This window comes from Culex pipiens, chromosome 1 (assembly GCF_016801865.2).
Source record: "Culex pipiens pallens isolate TS chromosome 1, TS_CPP_V2, whole genome shotgun sequence".
Classification (NCBI taxonomy): Eukaryota; Metazoa; Arthropoda; class Insecta; order Diptera; family Culicidae; genus Culex; species Culex pipiens.
Genome location: NC_068937.1, coordinates 71,348,432 through 71,359,104, shown reverse-complemented (window position 1 = coordinate 71,359,104; position 10,673 = coordinate 71,348,432). Strand labels below are relative to the sequence as shown.

The window sequence follows — 10,673 nt, the reverse complement described above, 5'->3', positions numbered from 1 at the left end:
GTAAAAAACTTCTTGTGACTATTTCCTTTTGTAAACAGTGCATTGCGCTTACTCAGTTCAGATAGCGCGAAGCACTTCTACTTAAAAAATAAGTCCTTTTAAGTTTTTTGTCGAAAAATACCATTTGAATATAAAATTGTATCATGGGAAGTTGCGAAATATGGATTTGTAAGATTTCTTCACAAATCACAAGTTTTCATGATACATTAATGTTTCTGGATGATATTTTTACGAACAGTTTTTCTCAGGCAAAAACCTGAACCTGTCTTGATTTTTTTATGTTTCTGGATGATATTTTTTCGCACCAATTTTTTCAGGAAAAAGCAGAATTGGCCATGATTATTTCATGTTCCTGGATGATATTTTTCGGTACCATGACATGATATTTTGATGTTCAAAATGTCAACTTGGTTTGATATTTTTTTGATGTTTCGTAGAGTAACTCATGTTACATTTTATGTTTCTACATCTCTTAAGTCAAGCGTTCTGGAAACATGTCATCTTCATGTTTTTGGCAACATGACATGTTTACCGTAAGATGTAATTTTCTGATCGGGGGCCCGGGCAGAGAGTTGCATCATGGGACGAACAAAAAAATAACTTAAGTTGTTTTTGATATCATGGCATGTTTGATATTTGTTCCAAAAACTCTTAAAATGCGCGCCGAAATCTATGTTCCTTTCTATGTTTGTAGACCTTTTATCATCAGTTGTTAAATTTTAATTTTCTCATGATATTACCGGACTTAGAAAAAAAATCGAAAGCCGAATTATTTTGGGACTTAGAAAAAAAATTGACCTCTTTATCATGAGATGATATTATTTTGTTTTATCATGTTTTCACTGGACTTAGCAAAATTTCGAATGCCAAATTATTTTGGGACTTAGAAAAAATTTCGAAATCTTTATCATGAGATGATATTATTTTGTTTTATCTTGTTTTTGCTGGACTTAGCAAAATTTTCACTCCTCGACAAAATTTCACTTTTCCTACACTTAGAATATTTTTGAAAAGCCGGGATTATGAGATGATTTACAAGGTTATTTTTTTTCAAGCGGGACTTAGCTAAAATGGCAGTTTTGTTAATGGACATTTTCATTGACTTTTTTTCCACTTTAATTTACTTTAAATACACTAGTTAAACTAATCACATTAAAAAGTATTTTACCGCATATAAAATTTCATCGCAAAGCGCAAAAATGAGCCCACGCGCTCGCTCACTCTCTCTTTTCTCTCTTCTTTCGTTCACTGCTCGCACGCAACGCGCGCGACATGTCGTGACAGGAATCGGCAATCGGCAGACAGACAGCTTTTGCGTTCGTGGCGGGCTGGTTTGTTTACGTTTTCGCGCAGTAGTTTTCCACGGATAAATTGTAGTCCGCGAATCGCCGCGGGTTATGAGTACGTTCTGTGGCCGAGGGAGTGTGTGTTCGTCCGTTCCGTGGCGTTCGGGAGCCGTGATATGTTGTGGTTAAGTGATTGTTAGTGTTTTTGTGGCTGGGGGACGAAGAAAAAGTTTCGCTCCGTGTTGACGGGTGCAAGGAAAGTTTCGGCCAAGCCGCTGCACCAGAAAAGTAATTCTCTTGCCCAAGATGCTGCTGTGGATTAACGAGGAAAGGATTTTGGCGGATTCGCCAGGACAAGGGACAAGGGTTTGTTTACGTTTTTGGTGCAGTAGTTTTCCACTGATTAACAACAGCCCGCGAATCGCCGCGGGTTGTAAGTGCGTATTTTGGCCGTGGGAATGTGCGTTCGTTGGTGTCGTTTTATGTGAGAGTTGCGAAATGTTGTTATTTATGTGAAAGTTGATGTTTTTGTGGCTCGTTGGAGAAGAAAAAGTTACGTTAGCGGGTGCATGACAAAGCCGCAGTTCGCAGAATCGAAATCCTCCTGCCTGCATGTCGCTGGTCATCATTCCTCCTCCTCCTCCAGCAGGTGCTATCAAGACGCGGATCAACGTCGGAATGATTTTGGCGAATTTGACAGTTCTCGGTGGAGGAAAACAGCAGTTTCGATTTGTTTTGGTTTGTGTCGTCGCGTCATCAGAATCGCGATTTGTGGAGGAACCGTATTTGGTCCGTGCGTGTGATTGTTTACGTTTCTGAACCTTCCTCTTGTGATTCCGGAGGAGATGATTAAATTGTGTGACTCGCAAGCAGTTTCACGGAGGAAGATGAGTCCACCTAAAGTGGCTACAGATGTTGGTTCTACTAGTCAACCGACAAATATTTTTCGACGATTTTTAAAACTCAGATAAGTATTGCTTGTTTTCTTTTTCTTTGTTTACTATTGAATTTTTAATTATTCCATAAATTTTGTTTGAGAATTGATGCTTTGTGTTTTATTTTCTCTTACAGATCTACCAACGGGCATTTTCTGGACATTCGGCTTCTAGAATTTTGTTTACTTTGACCAATCAGCTGCAAAAATGGATTGTGCTGCAATCATATGCTCTCTGGATGCATTTGAAGAGGATTAACAAGGTAAGTACGAGAATTATTATTTCAAAGTGAACCTATCACTTCAGTTTAGAAATTCTTTCAAACATTTCGATGTTTGTTTAGCAAAGTTCAGTTTTTCATTCTGTTATTTATGCTGATTTTGAATACACATGATTGACTTTTGACAGATTGATATAAAATTCTTAAAATAAATTATTTATTGATAAGGATTGCATATATTTTTTAGTTTCTTTCCTTGAAAGACCATATTTTTGTTTTTTTTTTAATGTTTGGGAATTTTATAAATTTAAATGTTTGTATAAGACCGAGCCACGTAGCCCAGTTGTAACGCTTCCGCCTTGACAATATTTACAAATTTCTACACTTTCAAATAGAATTGCTAGAATTCAGGAAAATTTTCAGCGGCCAATGCAAATAAATTAGTACATTATTGATTTGTTTAGTTCAATTGTACAGATTTTCGAAGCTTTTTCTTTGACTTGGCTTTACAAAAAGTTTGATTTGTTTTAATATTGTTAGTAGTATACAATTTTGGATGTAATTTTTTGTTGCCCCCTGATTTTTCGGGCAAACTTCGAAGGGAGGAGTGACAAAAACTTTAAATAAAATGTGTACCAGCCTTACTTATTCACACTAAACTTTGAATTAATTCGAATTATACGGCAAATGATACAGTCATCCCACATATTCGGAACACCCACAAATTCGGAACACTTTTGTGATAATTTGTCAAAAGCATGCCAAATGCATCTTTTCTGTGTACCCTACTATTTTTAGGACCTTTATTTGGACATTCTTTTGCTATTTCATTAATATAAGTAGTACTTTTAAAACAAAAAACTGCATTTCGAGACTATTTTATTCAGAGCAGCAAATCGCTGCTACCAAATTGCCTGTTCCATAATTGTGGGATGTTATTGTGCCTCCCACAATTGTGGAACACCTGAATTTAACTGATATTTTCACAAAAAAGTTAGCAGACCATTCATAAAACATTACTAAGCATGAGGAGCAATTCTCTACGAAATCGGTCTTTTTTCTTCAATTTTAATTTTTGTATTTTTTAATCCGTCTGAAACTTTTTTGGTGCCTTCGGTATGCCTAAAGAAGCCATTTTGCATCATTAGTTTGTCCATATAATTTTCCATACAAAGTTGGCAGCTGTCCATACAAAAATGATGTATGAAAATTCAAAAATCGGTATCTTTTGAAGAAATTTTTTGATCGATTTGGTGTCTTCGGCGAAGTTGTAGGTATGGATACGGACTACACTGAAAAAAAATGATACACGGTAAAAAAAATTTGGTGATTTTTTTATTTAACTTTTTATCACTAAAACTTGATTTGCAAAAAAACACTATTTTTAATTTTTTTTCATTTTTTGATATGTTTTAGAGGACATAAAATGCCAACTTTTCAGAAATTTCCAGGTTGTGCAAAAAATCATTGACCGAGTTATAAATTTTTTAATCAATACCGATTTTTTCAAAAAATCGAAATTTTGGTCGCAAAAATTTTTCAACTTCATTTTTCGATGTAAAATCAAATTTGCAATCAAAAAGTACTTTAGTGAAATTTTGATAAAGTGCACCGTTTACAAGTTATAGCCATATTTAGGTGACTTTTTTGAAAATAGTCGCAGTTTTTCATTTTTTAAAATTAGTGCACATGTTTGCCCACTTTTGAAAAAAATATTTTTGAAAAGCTGAGAAAATTCTCTATATTTTGCTTCTTCAGACTTTGTTGATACGACCTTTAGTTGCTGAGATATTGCAATGCAAAGGTTTAGAAACAGGAAAATTGATGTTTTCTAAGTCTCACCCAAACAGCCCACCATTTTTCAATGTCGATATCTCAGCAACTTATGGTCCGATTTTCAATGTTAATATATGAAACATTTGTGAAATTTTCCGATCTTTTCGAAAACAATATTTTCAAAATTTTTAAACCAAGACAAACATTTTAAAAGGGCGTAATATTGAATGTTTGGCCCTTTTGAAATGTTAGTCTTGATTTGAAAATTTTGAAAATATTGTATTCGAAAAGATCGGAAAATTTCACAAATGTTTCATATATTAACATTGAAAATCGGACCATTAGTTGCTGAGATATTGACAATAAAAAATGGTGGGCTGTTTGGGTGAGACTTAGAAAACATCAATTTTCCTGTTTTTAAACCTTTGCATTGCAATATCTCAGCAACTAAAGGTCGTATCAACAAAGTCTGAAGAAGCAAAATATAGAGAATTTTCTCAGCTTTTCAAAAATATTTTTTTCAAAAGTGGGCAAACATGTGCACTAATTTTAAAAAATGAAAAACTGCGACTATTTCCAAAAAAGTCACCTAAAAATGGCTATAACTTGTAAACGGTGCACTTTATCAAAATTTCACTAAAGTACTTTTTGATTGCAAATTTGATTTTACATCGTAAAATGAAGTTGAAAAATTTTTGCGACCAAAATTTCGATTTTTTTAAAAAATCGGTATTGATTAAAAAATTCATAACTCGGTCAATGATTTTTTGCACAACCTGGAAATTTCTGAAAAGTTGGCATTTTATGTCCTCTAAAACATATCAAAAAATAAAAAAAAATAAAAATAGTGTTTTTTTGCAAATTAAGTTTTAGTGATAAAAAGTTAAATAAAAAAATCACCAAATTTTTTTTACCGTGTATCATTTTTTTCAGTGTAGTCCGTATCCATACCTACAACTTTGCCGAAGACACCAAATCGATCAAAAAATTCCTTCAAAAGATACCGATTTTTGAATTTTCATACATCATTTTTGTATGGACAGCTGCCAACTTTGTATGGAAAATTATATGGACAAACTAATGATGCAAAATGGCTTCTTTAGGCATACCGAAGGCACCAAAAAAGTTTCAGTCGGATTAAAAAATACAAAAAAAAATCGAATGACCGAAATCCTAGAGAACTGCTCTGAGTTTTACTGGTTTCAGAATGTGAAGTCATTATTTTTATAAAAATATGTACCCCTGGAGCGATAAAAAAGATTGTTTACATCGTTAGAAAAAAGTGTTCCGAATTTGTAGATTTCAAGGGTCGAAGTTTTTCTTCAAAAACTTGATATAAAACGATAAAATTTGCAGTTGTTCGATACAGCATTCGAAAGATCGCAAAAACAGCTTTCAAATGAAGGTAAAAGCGAATCATTTCAATGTTCAATTATCGATTTTCTATGATTTTTTAATTGTTTGCTATAGTTTTTAATTTTAGGCTTATTTAATAAAAATAAATTTTACTAGAAAATCACATTATATCATTAAATTAATTTGTTTTATTAAAATACAATTAAAAAACAGTCTATATAAAACTTATATCTTCTTACTGTGTATAACGCTTTCTAAAGCAACCAAATTATTACGGAAAAAAATAACTGTAAACATCACAACTTGTTATAATACTTTTATGTTTTTGAATGATATTTTCCGCCCATATTTTTACAGGAAAAAAATGAACTGGTCGGGATAATTTTATGTTTATGGATGATATTTTTCCGCACCATAGCATGATAATTTGAAGTTTCCAACACGAACTTAAATATGGGGCGAAAAATATCATACAAAAACATAAAAGTATCATAACAAGTTGTGATGTTTCCAGATATTTTTTTTCTGTAATAATTTTGTTGCTTTAGAAAGCGTAATACACAGTAAGAAGATATAAGTTTCATATAGACTGTTTTTCAATTGTATTTTAATAAAACAATATAATGTGATGTGATTTTCTAGTAAAATTTATTTTCATTAAGGGGTCCGGTGGTTTAGTGGTTAGCGTGGTAGCCTCTAAATCCCAGTATGGCCTGGGTTCAATCCCAGACGGACCCGGTGGCATTTTTCGAGACGAGATTTGCCTGACCACGCCTTCTATCGGATGGGGAAGTAAAACGTCGGTCCATTTGCGTAAAAGAGGTTTTGGGTGACTCACCACACATAACCTTCGGACGCCTAGAAATGAGCAGAAACTTGCAACAGAGACCACAAAAGACCCGGGGGTCGTTAAAGTGGATTACTTTGCTTTTTTTTTTATTTTCATTAAATAAGCCTGAAATTAAAAAACTATAGCAAACAATCTGCTGGAAGACTAAACATAATGACAATCTTAATTTTTTTTAAATATTTGTATACAGTCATCCCTCATATTAGGAACAGTTTACAGATCGAAACGAAACTAAAAACGAAACTATTGGCACTACGCCCCCCGGGGCATGGCCTTCCTCTAACGTGGGATTTCTGCTCCAGCGCCTCTGACGAGACAGGAGAAACCGGGACCGACGTTTTACTTCACCATCCGATAGAAGCTCAGTGGATAAGGCGGGAATCGAACCCGCGTCTCATAGCATCATCGGGATCGGCAGCCGAAGCCGCTACCCCTGCGCCACGAGTTTACAGATCGACCAATATTCAAAAAATCATAGAAAATCGATAATTGAACATAATGATTCGCTTTTACCTTCATTTGACAGCTGTTTTTGCGATCTTTCGAATGCTGTATCGAACAACTGCAAATTTTATCGTTTTATATCAAGTTTTTGAAGAAAAACTTCGACCCTTGAAATCTACAAATTCGGAACACTTTTTTCTAACGATGTAAACAATCTTTTTTATCGCTCCAGGGGTACATATTTTTATAAAAATAATGACTTCACATTCGGAAACCAGTAAAACTCATGCTTAGTAATGTTTTATGAATGGTCTGCTAACTTTTTTTGTGAAAATATCAGTTAAATTCAGGTGTTCCACAATTGTGGGAGGCACAATAACATCCCACAATTATGGAACAGGCAATTTGGAAGCAGCGTTTTGCTGCTCTGAATAAAATAGTCTCGAAATGCAGTTTTTTGTTTTAAAAGTACTGCTTATATTAATGAAATAGCAAAAGAATGTCCAAATAAAGGTCCTAAAAATAGCAGGGTACACAGAAAAGATGCATTTGGCATGCTTTTGACAAATTATCACAAAAGTGTTCCGAATATGTGGAATGACTGTATCATTTGCCGTATAATTCGAATTAATTCAAAGTTTAGTGTGAATAAGTAAGGCTGGTACAAATTTTATTTAAAGTTTTTGTCACTCCTCCCTTCGAAGTTTGCCCGAAAAATCAGGGGGCAACAAAAAATTACATCCAAAATTGCATACTACTAACAATATTAAAACAAATCAAACTTTTTGTAAAGCCAAGTCAAAGAAAAAGCTTCGAAAATCTGTACAATTGAACTAAACAAATCAATAATGCACTAATTTATTTGCATTGGCCGCTGAAAATTTTCCTGAAATTCTAGCAAACCTATTTGAAAGTGTAGAAATTTGTAAATATTGTCAAGGCGGAAGCGTTACAACTGGGCAACGTGGCTCGGTCTTATACAAACATTTAAATTTATAAAATTCCCAAACAAAAAAAAAATAAACAAAAATATGGTCTTTAAAGGAAAGAATCAAAAAAATATATGCAATCCTTATCAATAAATAATTTATTTTCAGAATTTTATATCAATCTGTCAAAAGTCAATAATGTGTATTCAAAATCAGCATAAATAACAAAATGAAAAACTGAACTTTGCTAAACAAACATTGAAATGTTTGAAAGAATTTCTAAACTGAAGTGATAGGTTCACTTTGAAATAATAATTCTCGTACATACCTTGTTAATCCTCATCCAATCCATCCAGAGAGCATATGATTGCAGCACAATCCATTTTTGCAGCTGATTGGTCAAAGTAAACAAAATTCTAGAAGCCGAATGTCCAGAAAATGCCCGTTAGTAGATCTGTAAGAGAAAATAAAACACAAAGCATCAATTCTCAAACAAAATTTATGGAATAATTAAAAATTCAATAGTAAACAAAGAAAAAGAAAACAAGCAATACTTATCTGAGTTTAAAAAATCGTCGAAAAATATTTGTCGGTTGACTAGTAGAACCAACATATGTAGCCACTTCAGGTGGACTCATCTTCCTCCGTGAAACTGCTTGCGAGCCACACAATTTAATCATCTCCTCCGGAATCACAAGAGGAAGGTTCAGAAACGTAAACAATCACACGCACACTCGCGAAAACACACGGACCAAATACGGTTCCTCCACAAATCGCGATTCTGATGACACGACGACAAAAACCAAAACAAATCGAAACTGCTGTTTTCCTCCACCGAGAACTGTCAAATTCGCCAAAATCATTCCGACGTTGATCCGCGTCTTGATAGCATCTGCTGGAGGAGGAGGAGGATGACCAGCGACATGCAGGCAGGAGGATTTCGATTCTGCGAACTGCGGCTTTGTCATGCACCCGCTAACGTAACTTTTTCTTCTCCAACGAGCCACCAAAACATCAACTTTCACATAAATAACAACATTTCGCAAATCTCACATAAAATGACACCAACGAACGCACATTCCCACGGCCAAAATACGCACTTACAACCCGCGGCGATTCGTGGACTGTTGTTAATCAGTGGAAAACTACTGCACCAAAAACGTAAACAAACCCTTGTCCCTTGTCCTGGCGAATCCGCCAAAATCCTTTCCACGTTAATCCACAGCAGCATCTTGGGCAAGGGAATTACTTTTCTGGTGCAGCGGCTTGGAAACTTTCCTTGCACCCGTCAACACGGAGCGAAACTTTTTCTTCGCCCCCCAGCCACAAAAACACAAACAATCACTTAAACACAACATATCACGGCTCCCGAACGCCACGGAACGGACGAACACACACTCCCTCGGCCACAGAACGTACTCATAACCCGCGGCGATTCGCGGACTACAATTTATCCGTGGAAAACTACTGCGCGAAAACGTAAACAAACCAGCCCGCCACGAACGCAAAAGCTGTCTGTCTGCCGATTGCCGATTCCTGTCACGACATGCCGCGCGCGTTGCGTGCGAGCATGAACGAAAGAAGAGAGAAAAGAGAGAGTGAGCGAGCGCGTGGGCTCATTTTTGCGCTTTGCGATGAAATTTTATATGCGGTAAAATACTTTTTAATGTGATTAGTTTAACTAGTGTATTTAAAGTAAATTAAAGTGGAAAAAAAAGTCAATAAAAATGTCCATTAACAAAACTGCTATTTTTGCTAAGTCCGGCTTGAAAAAAATTTAACCTTGTAAATCATCTCATAATCCCGGGTTTTCAAAAATATTCTAAGTGTAGGAAAAGTGAAATTTTGTCGAGGAGTGAAAATTTTGCTAAGTCCAACAAAAACAAGATAAAACTAGAAAATATCATCTCATGATAAAGAGGTCGAATTTTTTTCTAAGTCCCAAAATAATTTGGCTTTCGAAATTCTGCTAAGTCCAGCAAAAACAAGATAAAACAAAATAATATCATCTCATGATAAAGATTTCGAAATTTTTTCTAAGTCCCAAAATAATTTGGCTTTCGAAATTTTGCTAAGTCCAGTGAAAACATGATAAAACAAAATAATATCATCTCATGATAAAGAGGTCAATTTTTTTTTCTAAGTCCCAAAATAATTCGGCTTTCGATTTTTTTCTAAGTCCGGTAATATCATGAGAAAATGAAAATTTATCAACTGATGATAAAAGGTCTACAAACATAGAAAGGAACATAGATTTCGGCGCGCATTTTAAGAGTTTTTGGAACAAATATCAAACATGCCATGATATCAAAAACAACTCAAGTTATTTTTTTGTTCGTCCCATGATGCGACTTTCTGCCCGGGGGGCAGAAAGTTGCATCTTGGAAAAATCTACCCATGTTTGTAAAAACACGAACAAGTCAAGTTCACTCCAGGGTATGGTTAAGAGATAACCGAACATGGCCACGAACATAAATTGTTCGAGGTGTATCTGCGAAAAATCTTGTTGAGTTTATTTGACCAACAATGCCACATCAAGTTGAGTTTATAGTAGCAAACAACTGAAATCTTCCAAAAATCATATCAAGTTCATAAAGTAGATTTTGATCCCAAAAATAATTTTATTGGTTTTTAATGCACCCCGCCACAATTCAGACCCCCCCCCCCCCCTTCTTTCTCTTCACAAATATGAGTATATACGCAAATATGGAATATACGCACTTACATCAAAACAAGATTTTTCAAAGTTGAAAAATTATTTTACTTTAAAAACTCATTAAAAAATTGTGGAGAAAGCGTTGAATCGCCAAAATGTCACAATAATTTTCCAAATCACGAAAAATCCAAAGTCTCTATATTCCATTTTTTTTTAATTAA

At 34.6% G+C, this 10,673-nt stretch overlaps 1 long non-coding RNA gene across 1 annotated transcript in view; it reads left to right on the top strand.

Annotated features, from left to right (window-relative positions):
• LOC128093188 (uncharacterized) overlaps window positions 1-10,439 on the top strand; it is a 17,086-nt gene extending 6,647 nt beyond the window's left edge. The window contains exon 2 of the long non-coding RNA XR_008212310.1: window positions 10,246-10,439. This is a non-coding gene — a long non-coding RNA (uncharacterized LOC128093188). The remainder of the gene's footprint in view (window positions 1-10,245) is intronic.
• Window positions 10,440-10,673: the final 234 nt, after the last annotated feature.